Raw genomic sequence first — 22,102 nt, forward strand, 5'->3', positions numbered from 1 at the left:
TGGTTAGTCCAGCTTCCCACTATTTTCCCAACACAACTGCATTCCATCATTTCCAGTTAAGAGTCAGCATTTAAGGACCAGCTCATGGCCTCATTCTCTGCTGAAAGGTCTTCTGTCCTGTAAACTTTTATTCTCCTTGTGCTCACTCATCACAGCCGGCCAATTGCTTTGCCAAAAGGTTGAGCACACAAAGCCTCATTCAACAGTTTTTTTTATGCCTGTGTGTTTTTAGCCTGTTTGATGGCACAATAATGGGCTTACAATATCCATCTCAACCTCAGAATCACCTCAGATCCAATTCCTGCGTCTTTTGAACAGTTCGAATAACATAAAAAGCCAATGTCGTGTCATTTCAGAGAATTGGGGCCTCATTTGTCTTTGGTCACGTGATTTATATATGTAAAAAATAAAATTCCCCTTTTGCGGTCTATCCTTCAGGCTCAGGTCCTCTATCAGAGGCCTGGGAGCTTGAGGGTCCTGTGCAGTATCTTAGCTGGGGTCTTGGCTGGTGTGATAGACCCCAGCCTCTATGGATCTTGTGCTCAGAGCTTGCTCCTGTGCTGTCATGATTAGTGCCTCTGTGCTATCTTTCAGTCCAGCTTTGTCTAGCCACTGGTAGGATTTCTGGATGTCAGCCACCTCCTCTATCTGCCGGTGATGCATACAGTGCAGGGGTCTGTCCTTCCATGGTAGTTCCTCCTCTTCCTCCTCTCTCTTGGGTTTCTGCTTAGGGTATTCACTGAGCACACGGCTGGTGGGGTGTTCAGGCCTATGCAGAACAGCGCTGGGGACAGAGCATCTCCTTGGCTTGATGGTGACTTATGCTATGGGCTTGAAGTTGGCCTCTAGTGTTGTATGCCACAGTCCCATTGAGTTCCTGATGAAGGCTCTTAGGGTCCTGTTGATCTTGTACAGTTCTAGGCATTCCAGGCATTTCATAGTCTTTCTTGTAACCCAGACCTTCCCAAAGTGTGGGGCCCGCCCCCTGGGGGGGGGGGGGGGGGGGCACAGAGCCATTGCAGTATAAAAAGGGGAAAAAAAACAACAACGCTTGGACACTGCTAGCACGGGGCGCCCACACAAACGCAAAGCAGGAGATGAAGCATAGCTGAATATGTTTCCAAACCAACTTCATTCTAAGCCAAAGACTAGAAAATATGGTGAAGCATATCTGCCCTTTGGCTTCACCTGCACAAGTGCCAAGCTAGGTCTCCCCTGCATAATTGGTTTTCCCTTCGTTGGGAGCAGCGCTGGGCTGTTCAAATCACGGACAAACAGTATCCCACATTCTTGATTTTTAGTTCACAAACACTTCTTGAGTAACTACTCCTGACATTTTGGAGATGTGAGCTCTTTATACAGTAAAGTTACAGTGGGATACAAATAATATCAGGCTCATCCTGCTACAATTTGTTCCCCCTGTCTAAATCACGGACAAACAGTATCCCACAGTTGTTTATGTTTTTAAACCCATTTTGCACAGAGAGGCCTTTTTTGAAAAATGTATTGATAGCAATGTTGAATATTATAGTGCAACATCTTTCTTGTAAAACAAAAGGGGACCCAGCAAAAAAAGTTTGGGAGTCACCGTTGTAACTAATCCAGGCAGTGCACAGGTTGGTCAGCCTAGCCTTGCAGTCTCAGGTGACTGTTCTACTGGTATTTCGCTCCTCTGATATTCTTGCCAATTCCTTTCTGTGCCACGCTCATGTGCTTATGTGTGTGTGTATAAATATAGTTATATTATCTTAGGTATAGTGGTTGTATAGTAGTGTTGGACAGAGTAAGACGGCCATAGTGATAGACATAGCGATACCAAATGACAGCAACATCAGGAAGAATGAACACAAGAAACTGGAGAAGTTCCAGAAAATGTGGAGGGTGAAGAGCCACATGGCAAAACATAGAAGAGCCACCTCGGCAGGACAAGGCTCAGCTGTTCATCTGCACCTAAAGGACAAAGGTCACTCTTTCAAGGATGCCAATGTTCACATTTTGGAAAGAGAAGACAAATGGTTTAAAAGGAGAGTGAAAGAAGCCATATATGTCCTCTGTGAACGGCCACCTTTGAACAAGGTTAGCTGCTTACAACACCAGTTCTCTGCCATCTATAATCCAGTTTTGAGATCCCTTCCCAGACACCTTAACACCCACCCACATCCTTGGCCATTTGACCTCAGTAAATCACATGATAGGGTGGGGCTAGCTTTCATGGTGGGTTCACCTGAAACCTTGGCTGATTGTGACCCACACCTGTTTTCACACCTTTGCTCATGTGATTAGGTAGAGGACAAATAGGGGGTCCATGTCCCTCTTGGGGAAACTCCCACAGGGCTTAAAATCTGGGACTCTCCATTTGACCTTAGAACTGAAGAAGCTTCTCGGATGAGAGGTGAAACGTCTTAAAGCAACTTAAAGAAGTCCAGACACTTTTCTTTCCAAGCTACTTAGACTAAGATGACCTGGATCACTGAGACCTTTCACAGACATACAATATATGAAACAAAGGTGAGATCTTGTGTTTGACTTAAATGTACTGTGTGAAAAGCAGAACAGAAACTATCATGTCATATTTTTACAAAAAGAAAAAACAGCAGCTTTATCACTTTATTTGCTGAAGTGAAGAGATGAATGCTCTACAGTGGCTTTTGTTGTCCCTGTGCATTTGCTCCAAGGGTATGTGTGTTCTGTATAATATATAAATTCTTAAAATATACAGAGTTAAACAGTATGTGATTTGTTTTGGGGTTTTTTTTATCTTATTTAGCTGAGGAAAAAAAATCATTATTAAGATTTTGTCCTGTGCATTGTCTTCCTCTTATTAGTTACCCTGTTTTTGTTCTTTTCTTCATCACGTTTTGCTCTCAAATTTATTGCAGTGACTCAACCTGAAGCTTCATCTTGGACTGCTGCTGTGCCATCCTCAGTGAAAGGTCTCCTTGGATCATGTGTGGTGATCCCCTGCTCTTATAACTACCCAGAACCACCAAAAAGCCCCCAGACCTTCACGGGGATTTGGTACAATGACAATGATCAAGTCGTCTGTCATTCTGATGCATCTCAAACTCTGGATCAGTTTCGGAATAGGACAAAGCTGCTGGGAGACCTCAGCAAGAAGAATTGTTCTCTGATGATTGATGATCTTCAACAAAGTGATGGAGGGACTTTTTATTTTCGGATTGAAATCACAGACTATGACAAGTACTCCTACAAAAATAACAAAGTCTCTATTTCAGTCAGTATGTAAAATAATTTATTTTAAAAATTATTGTAAGCATGTTGTGAATCTTAGCATAACTATATTTGTGAAAAGATACCATCAGTAATATCCAACGGATGTTTTCACTGTTTTGTTTGCAATAAAATAGAAAATATCTCTCCATTAAATAATCCCTATGCCCAGTCACTGTTTTTAATCTATTTTACTTTTCACAGTTAAATACTTATGAAATCAATTCACTTGATCAAAATTGATAGCTGCATGAAACACAACATCAGCAGCTATACTGCTTAAGTGCATTTGTATTTCCAATACAGTACACTTACCATCACAACTGCATTTGGTTTATGATCATAATCTTTTTTGTTAACACAGGTCAACCTGATTTATCTGTGCAAGAGGAAGTAAAGGAGGGTGAGAATATGTCTGTATCCTGCTCCGTGTTTCACTCCTGCCCCACATATCCACCTTCTTTCATCTGGAGTCACTCTGGAGAGCAGCAAAATCAAACACAGCAGCTTCATGAAGGCCAGTGGAATTCAACATCTACTCTGACCTTTCACCCAAACCGCTCTGATCACAACAAGCCTTTAAAATGCAAAATAACATACCATCGAGGGCTGCACCAGGAAACATCTAAGATACTTCAAGTAAAATGTAAGTGTACTGTATCAGTTTATACTAATAGCAGATAATTCTACCAGTGCAGATAATCAAATTCGGGTGAAACGGGTGAAAACGGGTGAAAACCCGTTTTTATCAGTTATGTGAAATTGCCAGAGCGAAGCCTTATCTTCCTCCAAAAGACCTAGAAAAACTTTTTTCATGCCTTCATCACCTCTGAACTGGACTACTGCAATTCTCTCTATTTGGGTCTTCAACACTCATTTCTCCATTGCTTGCAGGTAGACCAAAATGCTGCTGCACGTCTTTTAGTGTTAGAATGTATGAACACATCACTCCAGTTTTAGCAAATTTACACTGGCTCCCTGTCTAATATCATGTTGATTTTAAGATTCTTTCACTTACTTTTAAAGTTAAATGATATGGCGCCCAGTTATTTAAGCAAACTCCTCAACATGTATAACCCCAAAAGAGCACTGAGATCGTCTAGCCAGATGCTCTTACTACAGCCAAGGTCTCGATTGAAGCATAGAGGTGATCAGGCCTTCACAGTTGCAGTGCCTAGACTCTGGAATAATCTGCCAGATGATATTCGTACTTCAGAGTCTATTCAGTCTTTTTAAATTGTATCTTAAAAGTCACTTTTTTAACGTTGGCTTTTAATTCAAGTTTAGTTTGAGTAGCATCACGCTTGTTTTCTGTTTGTTATTGCATTATTTGTTTTTCTATTGTTTTCTCTTGTTCTTAATTAATTGTAAAACACTTTGGTCAACTGTGTTGCTTTTAAGCGTGGTATAGGAATACATTTTGATTTGATTTAGATTTTAAAGCTTTAATTTAAAGGTTGAATATAAGACAGATGTAAATGAGGGAGAATCTGTACACCTGAAGTTCTCCAGTGATGCTAACAGGATATGATAAATCCCCACTACTTATATTTCTTGTCCTTAAAGCTGCCCCTGACATCAAGACTTCCTCAAAGTGCTCCTCTGAGAACGGCATCATAAAGTGTGACTGTATCGTAGAGTCTGAGCCTCCCAGCATGGTCTATTTTATTTTTGGTGACAGAGTCATGCAAAGCAGCAAAGTAGACATGAATGGCTCTGTTACTACTGGGACTCTGCAGACAGACTTTGGGTCTTTCAGGCGTGTGCAGTGCCTGGCAAACAATGTGGTGGGATATGACAACATCTTGCTCTCTTTACCTGTTAATGGTAAGAAAGACTTGGGATGCACTGATCTCTCTGTTTTTACATGACAAAAACACTCATTATGATTTTTATCTGGACAGACAACATGCAGAATATTCTTATCTCATCTGGAGCAGGTGTGATTTTGCTGATTATTCTGATAGGAAGTGGAGTGGGAGTTGTTAAAAAATGGTAAGTTGTCATGAACATAATCATTGAAAATAAGCATTTTTTATTATTGCACCATTTGCGAAATAATAGTAATATAATAATCTATCTATCTATAGATAGATACATTTTGAAATAAATGTATGTCTTTTTGGTTAGAGGCTGTGACAAGTGTCAGTTTCCTTTCTCATTTAATTAAAAACATCTTACTGCCAGCAGGGGGCGATCAAGAGACACAACAACCACTAACCTGAGCAACATAATGTCAGACAGACCTGTGGAGCTCCCTCATAGTGGCCCACCAAAAAGGTTTTAATTCTTCAATTCTGTTTGAAAACAAACAAATCTTACTGATGATTAAATATGATTTGAGAAGATATGCAATTAGATTTAATCTTTACCTCTTGCATTCTTTCTCCAGAAAAACCAGCTGTAAGGATATCCCTTGCCCTGACATGTACAACAACTCTCCTGTCTATGGCAATGTAGGGATAAGTAATGTTTTCTTCATTAGTTCATTCATTTTGTGCATGCATGAAAAGGGGAGTGAATTAATCTTGTTTCTCTGTGCAGACTGACTGCGATGAGTCAATATACAACAATGTGTAGCATGTGGAAAACCAGCTGCGGTCCATGTTTGTGTCTTCTGATATGAATCAAGAAAAACATCCTTGCGCAACTTTATCGCATATTTCTATCATATGTTTTTCACACTTTCTTTGGAAAATAGAGTAAGTAAATAGTATTTGTTAAAGTGCTCTTGTTAATCTCATCTAGAACATTTTCTTTGGCTTATCAAATTATATTGTTTAAAAAATTACCAATAACATATTGTAAAAATCTTTAAGTTGCTAGGTCGCAAAGGTTGCAGATTTTAAAAAATTCAATCGCCGAATTATTATTATTATGAAGTATATAACATATGACATATTTTTTTCACAAATGTGTAATTCACATTTGTACATTCTTACTGTAGGTTTGTAAAAATCTACACTAAGAATGTACTGTAATGTTCAAAATTATCGCAACATATTGTCTGATTAAATTATGTGCAAACTTATCAAATTATGAAACTATGTTGTTCATTATTTATACTCAATATCATTTTTCTTTATTATTACCTTTGTTAAGAGCTGTTATGGGTTATCAAATACAACATCAGTCAAGTTATATGATATTGGTCTATCAGCACAGGTCTGGTTGAAGGATGTTTGACCTTCATGGGGTGTGGGTATTTGTGGAGAATAACTATAGATTAGTCCTGGGCATTTCTACAAAATGAAATAAAGAACAAAAAAATTGTGTTATTCAACCATATTTTATGGTTACACAATCGTTTACACAGTGTTGTTTTAAAATAAAATAAAAATAAAAAAAAACTACCATCAGAATTGTTCATGTATGTTTTTGCTTCATGAAGCCATGTTACACATTCTATGCTAATTTCCTTCTGTTTCCTAGGACCAATGCAATATACTCGTGGCTTGTTTTATATTTTGATACATGACCAAATTCTTGCAATTCAATTTCAAGAAGTGCAACACGAGTGAGACTTATTGGTAATCAGGTCTGGATTTTGCAGGCCAGCATGCCAAGGTGAACAAATGTAGTAAATGCTGCTTTGAAAAAATGATTTTGAATATTTGATCGAGATTAGTGGAATTGCTCAGAGTTTTATTAGTTTGATCTTTCTGTTGTTAGAAATGTGTGGAAAAGGTTTAATTCAAAGACTTACAACAATCATCTGTGCCAGAGACAGCTTGCTTTCAACTCAAGTTAACACAGACTTTTATATCAAAGATATTTAAACAGACTGTGACTCAGTAGTCAATGAAAATATTAATACTGGTCAGAAGATGGGGCTGTTAACCAAAATTTAAATATAGCAGTTCCTGAAAAGGTTCAGCAAAAAATTTGAATTTGAAATATTGAAAAACATGAACATGCAACAATAGATAAAATGGAATATGGTTTATTCTTCATTAAACATTACAAAGCCCAAAATAAAACCAAGAAAAACATGCTCAAAAGTCACAGAGTAAAGCATGTGTGTAAAAAAAAAAAAAAAAAAAAAAAAAAAAAAAAAAAGGATTAATATTTGAAGTCATATGAAGGTGATGTAAACTAACGGACACCATCAGTCCAGAAAACAACAAACTGAAAACATCAGAAATTAACCACCACAACAACTTTCAGGAAGCTGGAAATCAGAGTTAAGGGGAAGAAGAACACTATGAAGAATAGTACAAAGGGTTAAGTAAAAAAATAAAATAATTCCTTTTTTGTTTAAATTTTTTCTGATATTTTCATATTCTAGATATTCTAGATACATATTTAAGTATTTTTTATTCATCTTTAGGCAAAAAAATAATATTTTTGAACTTCATTTTTAAACATGTACTTTTTAAAGAGTTTTTTACATGTTCACTTAGGTGGACAATTTATGTGTATAGAGTGAGACATCAATGTCCAGTGTAGTGTTTTATGTGCAAGTATACCATCGACACAACACACAACACACAACACACAAATACAAGAAAATAGCCCTTGAATAGCTGTCTACTGTAGTGACCACTACCTGATTATATTCTGATCAGTATTAAGCAATTAAGCATAATTGACTATCAGAAAAAAAATACCTAATACCATTTCTCTTATTCACAATCACGTATAATGATGGGTTGTTTCACGGTACTGGGTCATGTGACCCAGTGTTTTTGAGTTTCATTGTATTTTGTTATTCATTTGTATTCTAGTTTCAGTTTAACTTATCTAGTTAATTTCTGCCATTTTAGTCCTTTGTTTTTTAGATCCTTTTGTGTCATCTCCCCCTGTAGTAAGTCTCCCTGGTTCGTGTGTCTACCTATCATGGTTCTTGTCTGTGTGGTTCTTGTTGTCCTGTTTCCTGTTTATTCTGAAAGTCTTGTTTCCATGTTCTATGTGCGTATTTTACCATTCCACTGTGGTGCCATTATGGTCAATTGTGTCAGCTGTTTCTCCATGTGTGTTCACTTCCCTATGTTACACTCAGGGGCAATTCTAGGATCAGAGCTTTGGGGGTGCTGAGCACCCAGAGAGCTGCCCATCCTGGCAAGGTAAACTTTAGTCGTCACGATGACACTTCCCTGTCTCTGTCAGTCCCTGCATCCTTAAATGTCTCCAGTTGTCCCGAGTTCCCTATGACTGTCTCCTTGGTGCATTTAAACCCCTGTTCCTTCTTGTCCTCATCGTCTTTTGTCTTCATCTCCATTATCAGTCATCATAATTGTACCCTCTCTGTGCAAGTCTGCAAATTTCTTTCTTAAATCATAAGATTCTTAAATTCACCAAGTCTCTCTGTGCCTGGGTCCTTGCCACGAAACATGACATGTACATTTGTACATTTTACCACAATTGAATCCCCACATTTGTGAAAGAAAAGCAAAACACTTTTTTGATAAGTTTGTAACAAAACCATCAAATCTGATAAAGGTTATTTAAATGCTGCTAAAGAAGAATGGATTGGAATTTTAAAAAATACATATCCAAACCTTAATTACTGCGGGAGAATAATGAATGATGCTCATAGTGAGTAAAAAGTAAACTGAGTGCATTTTTTGGACAGAGATTCACTTTTAATGTGTATGTGTAATATTATACAGATACATAAAAATACACTCCAAAAATAGAAGAGTCCTTGAAATGTACAAAATATTATTAAAAAATCAGAAAAATTGAGACACCTTGGCCTATGGTACAATGTGTACAATGTATGAAAAGATCTTTACTGCAGCTACTACTATGGCTCTGCAGATTTTTTCTTTTCTTTTATCCTATGTCGCCTCACCTTGAGGTTGGTAAATCTGTCTATCACATTTTGGTGGTCAAGTCTCTCAAGCATCTCTTTCTCAACTGACATCACAGCCAGGTGCTGGAGTCTGCTTTGACCCATGGTCCTTCTCAGCCAGGTATGGCGCTGACTCAAGACACTAAAAGACCTTTCACAGCTACAGCTGCTAGCTGGGTTTGTTAGGGCAACCTGAATAACAGTTTTCAGTGTGGGGAAGATCTGATTATCCAGAAGATTGTACAATGTTAACATATCTGGAATGGCACCAGCCTCACTCTTGAGCTTCAAAAGGTTTTTGGCAACCGTGACTTCCTCTGACTGAAACTCAATATGGTAATGCAGTGCCAGGGCTGACAACCCAGTTTGTTTTGCAGATTCTGTACAGCAGCTTTAATATAGGGAGAAAACAACTTCCAGATTGTATGAGTAAAATTAGTTGTTTTTTTTTCTTTTCCAGTTTAACAGTTTCTGTTTTGCCTGTGTCCCGAATTCGAAAATGTTGAGCAACAGAACAAACCAACAGAGGCCCAGGAGAGTGCAATCAGACAAGGAGTTTATTAAACACACGCAGGAGGAGAAGTATACAGCATCACACCAGCAAAACGTCTCCTGCTAAGAATACACGTGGAAGTGTTATAACATCAGGGTTCACGCCCCTTCTCGCGTCGATTACAGATCAGATACGTCGATTTACAGTAAATGGTACATCTTAAATGGCTAAAAACAGACACAAAAGTTCCTTTTTCTATAACACCTTCCATACATGGCAATAAATTTCAAGCCTACATGGTCCCTGAGGGCTTGTCCTCATCTTGACTGGTCTTCTGTCATCTGTTACCAAGTAGACTAAAATGCAGTCAGAAGCTAAATGAATTTCAGGCCTTTGGCCTGGCAGGTTTCTGGATTATATGTGTTTGTAAGCATGTATGCGTCTATATATAATATATCGACTGAGACATCGCGCTCATCGAAGCTTGAAACCTTCAATAGACTGAGACTGAGCATCAACTCTGAATAAAGCACAGACATGCAATGTGTGTATAAACTGACTAGGGCTGCACCTGTAAGAAAAAGGTTAATAGCAGTAAGTTTTATAAACATCTTTAATGCAATATCAATGCTGTAAGGTATATTATTAATGCAATGTTAATAATGCAGGTTATATTGTTCCAGTCAAATAACTTCTGTATCTCCACACCTGTTAGTACTCCCTGTCTGTTTTCTTACCTGGTTGTTCCTGACCTTGTACTTTCTCCTCATGTTCTCCTCTTTCCTCTCTCCCTCTTTGGACTGACAATCATACACAAATAGATTGTATTCAATTAGATTTAAAAATATATATATATATTATTAAGAGCACTAATAAAAAAGTCCTCTCTCAGTGTACTTTCAACCAAAAGGCAAATAACCAAACCACATGTACATCTAATAACGGATATAAATATTGAAACACTGATCCAACATTATCCTTTATTGATGGATCATTTGATCTTACACTTTTACCTGAATGTGGCTCCTGTTTTTGAAAAAACTTCCTCATATCCAATATGAACCTGGCTGTCTCTCTGTACACACACACACACACACACACACACACACACACACACACACACACACACACACACACACACACACACACACACACACACACACACACACACACACACAACAGGAGTTATAAAGTTAATGGGCATCCAGTCAGTTAGCTAGTTTGTACCTTGGGTTCAATATGCACATATGATAAAATAATCAGTTTCTCTCATTACATTTCAAACAGGACAGTGGTAACAGCAGCAGGCTACGGATAATGTTAAGTTTTAGATTTTAAATAGGCTATATAAATTTCAATGGGAGCAACAGGACGGTCAAATATCTCTGAATTTACTACAGAGTAGGACGGATTGTAGGGTAGCAAACATAGTCGGGAAACATGTTTTCAACACAGCAGGTTACCTGGTGTAATGTTTTTCAGCTAAAAACAAATACTACTACTACCTAAGTATATAAAGCGTAACTGAAGGTTAAATGCAGCTAATATGTCCTGTTTTAAGCCAGGCATAAGTGCCTGGCTTAAAACTATACTTTTGTTGTTAAAATGTTCCATCTCAATTAAGTACTGTATGCTTTATATATTTTTAGTAGTGTGTCACACAAACAGCAAATATTGTCAAAAAAATGGGTTAAATCGCCCCTGGTTACACTCCTGTGTATTTAAGTCTTGTGTCTCTTACTGTTGTCAGGTCATCTGCTTATGTTCCCCGCCATGTAGTCACAGTCATAGTTATAGTCATAGTCACAGTTAAAATCATAGTCAAACTCATAGTCTAGTCTTAGTTGTCGGTTTTGGTTTTGTTATTCATGTATCAGCCTAAATAAAGGCTTGCTTTTGTTTTTCAACCTCAGGAACCATCAAGTTGTTCTCTAAAAGTGAACACGAACTTTTTTTTAAAGTGCTTTAAAAGTGCAAAAACCCACAGCTACAAACATCTGACTGGCACTACTACCTTCTAGGTATCCTATAGAAGATTCTCATTGTATCACTACATGCAACATGCAGCTTCTGCATGCAACAGTGATTGTAAGATGACCACAAGGGGGCAGTACATAGCGGTGTGCAATACGTTTCAAAGCAGGGGCGGGTGTCCTGCGGGGTTTAGATGTGATCTGATCCAACACAGCTGATTTAAATGGCTAAATTACCTCCTCAACATGTCTTGAAGTTCTCCAGAGACCTGGTTATGTACTCATCATTTGATGCAATGGTATTTGCCTGCACGTAGAGCTTACAGTGCTGTCTGTATCATCATCATCATTCATTTCATCAGTAATAAAGCATGGATCGTATCTTTTTAATCAGACTTACACTTTATTTATATATTTGATTAAAAATAAATATGATTTACTATTAGCTAAAACATACAGATAAACTTTTGATAAATATTTGCAGCTCTGGAGGCCAGTATCCCTGAATTGGAGAGTTTGCTTCAAACCCTTGAAAAACCCCTATCTAGCCAGGCCCCTGTAGCTGATTGTAACGCTTACTGTCCCCTGGCAAGCTGTCCCAAGAAAACTGTCCCAAGCACAGGATCGCTGGGTGATGGTGATGAGGAAGCATAGTCTTAAACAGAAGCTCCAGATGTAGCACCAACATGTTCATGTGTCTTCTCCACTCGGGGACACACCATCCAAGGATTAAATTCTAGCAATTGGCGATTCTGTTCTGAGACGTGAAGCTAGAAACACCAGCAACCATAGCCAATTGTCTTCCAGAGGCCAGAGCCTTCAATGCGCATATTAGAGTCAAACCACAAACTATATCACTCTTTCACAACAAATAATAACGCACACAAGTTGTTTCAGTGATAACAAACTATATTAATTATAGATAATGCTGTTTATCAACAGTGAAGGCATGGATGGCAACAGATTAACACAGGTGAAACTGCCCCTGACTAGATCTTGCAGAGTAAAAAACACAAAACAACCACTCGAGGGCAAACTGCAGAACAAAAAATACCTAATTCCATCATATTACAATACCTATATCAAGCTATATAGTTCATGTCTTCAATATTTCCAACCATATCCATAATCACATACTGTGTATGCTACCATTGTATATAGTGTATTATCTTATTTTTTTTCATTGATTGTACTTATTTGTATTTTTGTATTTCCTTCTGATATCTGTACCTGAGCTGACACAAAAATTTCCCCGTTGTGGGATCAATAAAGTCTTATCTTATCTTATCTTATTGAGGGAAATTTAAAACTGCTGGCTAAGGGTAAATGTAAATTCACTAAAATCATAATTCCCAGCAGTAATGACACCTGGTTACATTAATCAGAGGACACTAAAATGTCCAAAATGTCCAAAGGGCCAAATTTATCAAAAAACCCCCAAACGTTACTATCCAGAGTTGGGACGAGGAAGCAGAGTTGCAGTCTTACATGCCTCTCTGCAGCTTCTCTCGTCCTGTTATCCCCAGAACCCCATCCCCTTAGAGACTGTGTCAGCTCCCAAATAGACAAGAAACAAACCCTGCAAAAAATGACTGAAATATAAGAAATCACAATGAAAGAGGAATACAGTACATGTGTTCAAGTCTGTCGTGCCCCAATCCTGGTTTCGGCACCACTGTAAACTAATGCACGACAGTCCCGACCACATGTTCGCACTTTTCAGTACACTTCTTTATTGCGGCTGTCAACTTACACACTCGGCTGCGGTTTTTAAGCAGATGCAGTGGGTGCCCATATTATTAACGTGACTGCTGCGAATTTCTTTGTTCGGCTTTAAAAGTGATTCCAATGCTAAACATGACTTCCACATGACTTTTCTGCCAGGTAACTTGTGCCCCACCTGTCAGAACTCTGCCCCACACCAGTGGGGCGCACCACACACTTTGAGAATTACTGGCATAACCAAACGGAAAAAGTTCATAATTGTGAGACTACATTTCATAGTTAGCATCAAATTAGTGGCTTTAAAAAGTTAAATAAGAAAGTAAAAGCAGAAGAAAATGCACATTTAAAAAAGCAGCATAATATGACATCACTCTACAGTATATGTGAAAAAGGTGAGATTGTGTGTTTGATAAAATTGAAGCAATGAGCATTAAAAGCAGAGTAGAAACCATACAAGTCAAGTTTCTCCAAAAAGAACTAAAAGCAGCTTTACGAATATTCATTGCTGTATTTGCTGATGTGGCAGTGAGAAGAAGAGGAGATGAGTACAGCGGGTTTTGTTCTTCGTGTGCATTTACACTAAAGGTATATGAGTTCTGTATATTGTATGATTTCTTGTATTATATAGAGTTAAGCAGTCTGTGTTTTTTGTTGTTTTTTCTTTTTTGTTTGTTGTTGTTTTTGTTGGGTGGGTGGTTGTATCTTAATCTCGAAGGCAAATAATTATTTTTTTCCTTTCCCATTGTCACAGGGTTTTATTTTGTATTTTGGAGGTTATCTTGTTAGGCTGGTGATTATAAGTTAGTGTGTTATTTTTATTTAGGTTTTAGTGGAGGTTAAGGTTAGCCATTACTTATCATCTGTGTCCTTGTTTTCTGTGTTTGGTTGCTTGTCTCGTCTGTCATGTGTTTCAGGTCTCTTAGGCTCATGGTGTCATGTCTAAGTCTCCATGTTTCCTGTTTTATTTTGAAAGAGGTCTTGTGTTCTGTGTTCATTGTTGTAGTTTCACTTTCCCTAGTGGCGTTGCCATGCTAATTTGTATCAGCTGTATCCCCAATTATTTCCCGTCCCCTGGTCACGTATTTAGTCTGTGTGCCTTCCTTTGTTCATTGTCATGTTGTCTGTGCTACCTACCCCACATCACGTCACAGTTATCCTAGCCGTGATCCTAGTTATTCTCAGAGTTAAAGTCATAGTTCCGAGTTATGGTTATTGTTTTGTTATACAGTCATAGTTGCAGTTTTTTTCAGTTCTCTCACAGTTTAGTCTTCTTAGTATATGTTTCGGTTTTCCCTCATTCTGCCTTGTTTCATGCTTGTGAGTATCAGTTCCAAAATAAAGGCTCGCCTTGTGTTTAAGTTTAGTTTTGTCTTCTCGCCTTTGTCCGCACCTGGGTCCTCCACACACTCCGCACGGTCTGCCCCTGCAGACTGTGACAGTCAACATGATGTGCTCTCTTCTTCTCACTGATGTTTCTGTTTTTGTACTTCATTCCAACAAAAAGTTTCAACAGGTACAACATGAGTAAGACTAGATGGTAGTCGGTGTGTTGGATTTTGAAGGCCAGTGTACACACGTGAACAAAGTCCGCTAAATGATGCAATTTGTGTTCAGAAATATGTCAGAAAAATATCAGTACTTAGTGAGAATATTAATATTTGTCACAAGATGGTGCTGTAAGGCAAAAAATAAATCTTTTTTTTAAATTTACAGTTTAATGAGTTCTTCATTGATTAACATTTCAGCTACAATGTGACGCTGCTTATATTAGAGTGGAGGTGATTCTAAAAAAATACAGTCATCTGTAGCACAATATTAAAACATACTCACAATATAATTTGCAACCAAAGGTCAGAATGGGAATAGGGCAGTCAGGGTATGGCTAAATGGAGGTTGTGGCTAATGCAGGATTATATGACTGAGGCTAAGAACAGTGAACAATCTTGCCAGAACAATAGAAGTTAAGCCTGAACACTAGTTTCTCACTTTAATTCACAAACTAGCCAAGGAGTGCATCAACATGAGGCACATATGTGAAATGGTTTGTGTAGGAAGATGGATGGGAGGCATGTGTGAATAACACAGAGTTCATATGCAAAGAGATTCTCTCGGCATAAACACTGAGGAGGAACTGAAACCAGATAAGCTGGATCACCTTTTTTTCTTCCTTTTTCTTAAATGAGCTCAAAGATAAAATGTCTTTCTTTTGGCATTGTGCATGTCCAGTGAAATAATTCTATAAAATACAATATTTTAATTGCTTCAGGCCTATCTTGGTAATAAAAAGCTCAGATAAAAGCAGAAATAGAACATCTTGTGACTTTCTTAGCTGTAGACCTTGTTTAAGTATAGTTAATCCAGTCATGGCAGTATCACACCAATGTGTGTTTCTTACACGTCACCACTATAGCTACTTCTGCTGAGCAGAAACAAACAAACAAATGAGCAGAACATGAGAGATAAATGTATTACCACAATATTTTTGGGGCAAAAATAAAGAGCAAAATCTAAACATTTTTTCACCAAAATTGAAAGTAGCCTCAATAGCAACAATAGTGATCTCACAGAAAAATATTTAAGTACTAATTTGCTAATTGAAAAAATACTGAAAATAATGTAATTCATCTTCACTCTGTGGCATATGAGATAAAAGATAGGTTTTGTTTGTGATAAAGTGGATGCAGTGACTATTAAAAGCAGAATGTAAACCATACAAGTCACTGTAAATGCCGGCAAAGCCACTTTACTTTGCGCTTTTATTTTGAAGAGTACCTTCGCACTTCCTCTTTTATTGTGTCAGACTTCCTGTTCTGTTCTCAGTGAAACGACACAAACACGTTGCTTCAGAGTGAGTAAAACATTTAATTTTTGAAAATACTCATGCAAAACTATGTGTTTTATTTACCTGTCACATGTTATAACTTTGGAAAGTTTACACAATGTGGCTGAATTCGTTTTTTGTGTATATGCATGTTATGGCCCTGTCCATAATCTGTTTTGGTGGCTGTTTTTGTCTGTGTCTTTAAGTCTTTGCAGGCCCCGGATTGGATGAGCTGACGGCTGCCGATTGGTCCGCTGATCATGTGGTCGCATTCAAAATCCATCACCAGCAGTTGTCCCGGGGGCCGGGGCAGCCACTCACAGCAGCAGCAGACCTGACCCTGGCCTCCAAAACCTGTGACATTTGTGCCTGTGACTTTTTCGACTGTCTGAGTTCTGTATATAGTGTGTACATTAGTTTTCATTGTAAATAGCACTGGAACAGAAGGGGTGAGCTCATGTGCATTTACTTTAAAGCTAAGGATAGTGAATATATTTAGGAGTAATCTTCTCATGAGATGTAGACTTAAACAGTCTGTTTTCGGTTTTTGTCCTGTTCATAGTTCTTGTCCAGAATATTTTCAGTATTAGTTAAGCTTTTCTGTATTTTGCCATTCATTTAGGCTCTTCTTGTCTTATTGGCTGTTTTATTTCTGTGCTTCACTTTATCATATTTCATTGTGTACTTTATCACAGATCCCCAAACAGAAAGCTCATCTTAGACAGTTGATGTGCCATTCTCAGTGAAAATTCTCCTGGGTTGATTAGTTGTGATCCTCTGCTCATATAACTACCCAGAACCAGAGGGGAAGGTCAGAAAACTCAGATGGATTTGTAATAAATGTCCATAATCAGGTCATCTAAAACTCTGGAACAGTTCTGAAATCTGAGGTGCTGAGAGACCTCAACAACTGTGTTTGGCATTTCTGAGTATTTTAGTTTTAGTGAAAGCGAATGGATGGATGAAACAGGTCTGTGTCATGGCCAGTGTTGGGTAAATTACTTTAAAATAGTAACTTAGTTACATTACTAGTTACTTCTATCAAAAGTAACTCAGTTACTTCAAGTTACTCGTTACTTTCAAAGTAACTAGTTACTAGGGAAAGTAACTTTGGTTTTACTCAGAATTCTCTTGTTAATGTGTTGCTTCCATAACTTTGCCAGTCTTCTAGCTTGCTTACTTGCCACAAGTGCACTGTGCCACCTACCAATAGAAAGGAAAAGATAATGTGCATATTTCCACGAGAGAATGCCATGATTCTAGCCTACGTCACAGCGTCATGTGCGCCTTTTACATCCAACACAAAAACTGCAGTCGTGGTGCTTTGATTGTACTCAGAACTCGGAAATTCTGCCTTCTGAATAGGAAGATGTAGGTAACACCAGACTGCAGATGAGCTGCATACAGGGCTGGACTGGGACAGAAAATTGGCCCGGGCATTTTGACTTGAGACTGGCCCGCCATTATAGGAAAAATCATAAAGCCTTTGAATGAAAACAAACGCTGTTGTGACAGTGATGTTCACTGTTTTGATGGTATATATGCACCAATCTATCAATCGTTTGTTGTAAGATTCAGATAATTATTTTTTAAAGACAGACATTTTAAATGAGAATAAGAAAGAAAAGTATTTCCTTGTGCCCCCCTCTCCCTGTTAATGCCCTACCTGGCCCCCCTGGCAAACCTTTGCTAGACCCGCCCCTGCACAGTTACCAGCTGTCAGCTACTTAGAAAAGGATCCTGGGGTTATTTGTCTCTCAGAAACAGTTCATAACTTCCCTTCAACTCATTTATGTCACCTAAAAGGTAAACGTGTTTCTCCATCACCTGTTCAGCTCTGATGATTCAGTAAGGACATCTCCTGGTTTCATCTTCATGTTTCCCTCTCACCAGATAACCAAACCGATATTATGACCAGCAGCTTTTTTGCAGCTGTGGCTCCAGCAAACATCAGCTGATACTAGAAATTAATATTAAATAAATTCTAACAACGGCTGCTCAAGCTTGAACGTGCTGCTGTTGTTTAGCGCGACATCGGCTGGTTTCCTCTTTCTGGCGCAAAGTGGGCGATAAACAAACAAGAGAGCCGATCAGCTGATCATTGATCAGTTTTCATGATTGAAGTAGAAACAGGAGAGGGAGGGGAATGAAAGAAGAAGAGGCAGCTGTGCAGCAAAGACACAGAATAACTCCAGCTTTGTGCCTTTTTCATTGTAGCTAAATTACGGGATAAATTGTTCCTTTTCACCTCAATAAGAAACGCGTAATATTTTCTCTGAATACCAGACGGGACGGTTGGCAACTCTAATAACTTATGAACAAAATAAAGTTCAACATCATTAACTTCATAGCACCCACCCAGCTGTATAGAAACTCCGTCATGCTAGCTAGTACGCAGTACGGAAAAAGTCAAAATAACGAAAATAAACTCCACCTAAACTTGGTTTATATCTGACCCAGATAGACTGCAGGTCATAACTTCTTACCTGAAGTTCAGTTCACACTTGGACCGGCGGCCGCCTCGGGTCTCTTTTCCTTCTGCGTCCCCTTTCCCTCATCCACCTGCTGCCTCCAACACTTGCTAATGTTACAGAATCTGTGGAAGCTCCGCGATAGCCACCACACAAAGTAACGAGTAACGACCGTATCTAAATCCCAGTAACGACTAACGCGTTCCTGATTTTGGCATAATAACTAGTTACCGTGCTCGTTACCACAATAATAACGTAGTTACTGTAACGCGTTACTTAATAACGCGTTAGTCCCAACACTGGTCATGGCTGTGTGCAGGCAGGAAAAAGGACCCAAAATGCAGACTTGTGGAGGTGGAATTTAAGCTAAAAAATCCACTGCTTTATTGCAGGCTTAAATTAGGAAATGGAACAGAACGATGAGGGCATGAAACTGAACTACACAGGTCAGAATGAGGATACGATGTGACGACAAGCAGGAGCAGACACAGACATTAAATACAAGAGGAAAGCAGGGCAAAGGGAAAACACCTGGAAGACGCAGCTGACATCAACAGGACAGGGAGACACCAAACTAGAAACGCTAACGTAGGGCACAGTCTGTCAAAGTAAAGCAGGAAACAAACTGGCACAGAAAAAAAAGAACACTAAACACTAGAAATCTCAAACTACAAGAAAATTATAAAATAACAATGCATAAAACACTTGGTCACCGACCCAGGACCATGACCGTCTGATCCAAGGCATTCATACTGATGCCATTTTGCTTTCATTTGATTTACTTTAAGTCATACATGAAAAAAGTTAATTAATTTTGTATTTCTATACAGATCTTTACAGATTATGGCAAAATATGCTCTCTTTCTAGTCCCTGACAGTACTCTTGTGGACGCAAAGTTTCTGAATTGCAAAATATGTTTCATAACTACCTTATTATTTTCACATTGTCACATAACAACACCTCTTTCTAAGAATATTATTTAAGAATATATATGTATCATTTTTTTTAAACTGTATTTTAACGTAAACATTTGGAGAAATACAACTTTAAGAAGGAGAAGCTGTTGATCACTTATCATTCACCATAGATAACACTAAAACGTGTTTTTAGTGCAGACACACTCTTTGACGTCCACTTAAACCAAACAATCACAAAACCCCTTCGGGCTTCACAAATAGCAAAGCTATCTGTTTTAAGATTCACTTTAAGTAAAGACGCTATATACCTCAAATGCTAAATTAAAACCTTGAATTAATTTACTGTGTAGAGTAAGAAGTTATACTTCGATCATGCACTGGGCTCATATTAGAAAAATAATGGAGCTTTGTGCCTCCTTCCCCCCTCTGTGTCACACTGTGCAGTTTAAAGGCTTGTTGAAATCGGTGGCTAAAGGCGGAAAGGTCAGAGTTGACACTGTTTGCCAGTTCCATGCATTCACTTTCTTCGACTGGTTTTTGATGACTCCAGTGTGACTCCAGGAGAATTGAGGAGGAATAGATGGGCAGGAGTGAAAAATAGAGCAGGTGGCATATACCTGATCATTCAAAAGGTCCAACATCAGTGCTCCGGACACTATCCAGTAGCATCGTGCAATTCCATGTTTTCAGTTTTCCCAGAAATTGAGTTTGTTTTTTGTACTCCACAGCAGTTTCCATTTTTGGATAGAGGTTGCCACAACCTTGTTCCCTTTCTTCCAGAATCCTAACCAGCTGTTTATGATCTTTTTGGAGTAAGGTCTGGGGTAATTATAGGTGCAGGGAATAACCACACAGGAGCCCTGCACAGCTGGAATGGTTGATGGTACAAGTGCCATCCACTGACCTTTGGCTGACTGGACATCATGAATCACTAATAAAAAAGATAGCACTGAATTATTATGTTATGTTATGTAGAAGGTAGTGTGCGGTTCCACCACATTAAAGTTAGACACTCACCACAAAACGTCAGAAATGAAAGGCACAACTTTAGTTCCATCACTGATTAGGACCTGAAAATAAAAGAGTTAAAAAGCATAAAGGAGTGAGAAAAAAATACACATAGGTGTATTAAAGGCAGATTTCCACTGCTGTACTTTTTGCAAATATTTCAATTATTCACTCACCTCTGAATCTGTTTTAATCACTGACTGAACTTGTAGTCCTTGTGAGATTTGGAGTCGTGTGAGATTTGGATGCCATATTTATAGTCTATTTTTACACTCAAAAACTGTTGTATGCATGAGCAGCATTTTTGTTTTTTGATTGATCATACTATGTATTTACCAGCAGATGCTTTTGATACCAAGAAAGTTGCAAAATGTAGCCAGCAGTCTGGCATTTAACTTGTCACATTTTGGTTAGTCTTTTTGCAAGCAAATGAACATTTCAGAGAACGCTGTGACCCAGGAGTGCACAAAAGCTACAGTTTCATGAAACTGTAGATGAAGATGTGTATACAAACACATGTTGTTTAAAAAAAGGCTCTCATGCGATGTTACTGCAGGCCTTTTTAAAACTAAAAGCTGCATAATGATGTAATGAACTGTTCATTTATAATGTTACCACATCTAAATGTGGTACTAGAAAAGATACATTTACCACATTTAAATCAGAGGAAATAAGTGTTTCTTGTCCTAGCTTCCTTTGTTGTATGCATTGTGTTACATTTTTAAGTCAACATTCTACATAACATAACACAACATTCTACCCTCACATAGAAGACGTAGAATGTTCTTTATTGTAAGTATTTTTCATTGACGGCCAATTAAGTATGTTTCTCTGGACACCGTTTTCTTGTTAGTGTTTATAAAGTAAATGTGTAAATAATGAATGTAACTCACTTTTCTACATTTGAAGATAATATTGACCTGTACATTTCTTTAGTTTAGTGCATGAAAACAGCCTAAAAGACAAGCTGTGGGAAGAAAACAGATTCCCAGCTATGATGATAAGCCAGTGCCAGTAATCAGGGCACTGATACAGCCAAGGTCGAGAACATTGAGTCGTCAGCACAATCTTGTCAGCCTCCTTGTATTTACTTTCAATGCTGGTTTATGTGAAAATATCAGTGAATGGACTTGGTTTGTTTTAATGATGAGCTCTTACTTCTGCTTGTGGCAAGATTACCTTGAATTATTTGAACATCAATCAGTGCTTCATTTTTAATGCCCCTTGAACTGGCTAAAAGTTGATACAAGGACACGTGTTGTTTGTCTTGAACTTGGTTTTGAGTCCAAGAACATCCAAACATTACATTTCGCTCCTAAATGCAATTTAAATGTATGCAGCCAATACTTTCAGTGATACTAAAATAATGTACACTCCGTCATGACTGTATATTCTTCAATTTATCTGAATAGTCAGTGCATGTACATAACAGAGTTTTCACTACACTTCTTAAGTATTGCAACGTTCCGGGACTTCTGCCTCTCAGTAAGCATTTCCCATCAAAGTTAAAACAGAAAGTAAAAGGTATTAGCACCAGTTACAGTTTCACTCAGTTTAAATTACAAATAGCCTCTACACATTTTCGCTAATTCTCTTTAAAACTGCAGTCCATCCATCTTTTTCAACCCTTTAAATAAGTTTCAGCAGACATGACACAGGATGTAC

At 38.2% G+C, this 22,102-nt stretch overlaps 1 long non-coding RNA gene and 1 pseudogene across 2 annotated transcripts; both read right to left on the reverse strand.

The window, feature by feature from the left end:
• Positions 1 to 9,364: 9,364 nt before the first annotated feature.
• LOC146508074 (uncharacterized) lies at positions 9,365 to 10,362 on the reverse strand. Its single transcript, XR_014876782.1, has 2 exons — positions 10,230 to 10,362; positions 9,365 to 9,508 (listed from the first exon to the last, which is right to left on the reverse strand). It is a non-coding gene; the product is annotated as an uncharacterized LOC146508074 (long non-coding RNA).
• An 8,465-nt stretch (positions 10,363 to 18,827) lies between these two features.
• Positions 18,828 to 21,970, reverse strand: LOC146508075 (myelin-associated glycoprotein-like; annotated as a pseudogene). The gene is made up of 3 exons (XR_014876883.1): positions 20,614 to 21,970; positions 20,447 to 20,499; positions 18,828 to 20,360 (listed from the first exon to the last, which is right to left on the reverse strand). The product of XR_014876883.1 is annotated as a myelin-associated glycoprotein-like (transcript).
• Between the last annotated feature and the right edge of the window lie 132 nt (positions 21,971 to 22,102).

The sequence above is a fragment of the Neolamprologus multifasciatus genome, chromosome 11, assembly GCF_963576455.1.
Source record: "Neolamprologus multifasciatus chromosome 11, fNeoMul1.2, whole genome shotgun sequence".
In the NCBI taxonomy this organism is placed as follows: Eukaryota; Metazoa; Chordata; class Actinopteri; order Cichliformes; family Cichlidae; genus Neolamprologus; species Neolamprologus multifasciatus.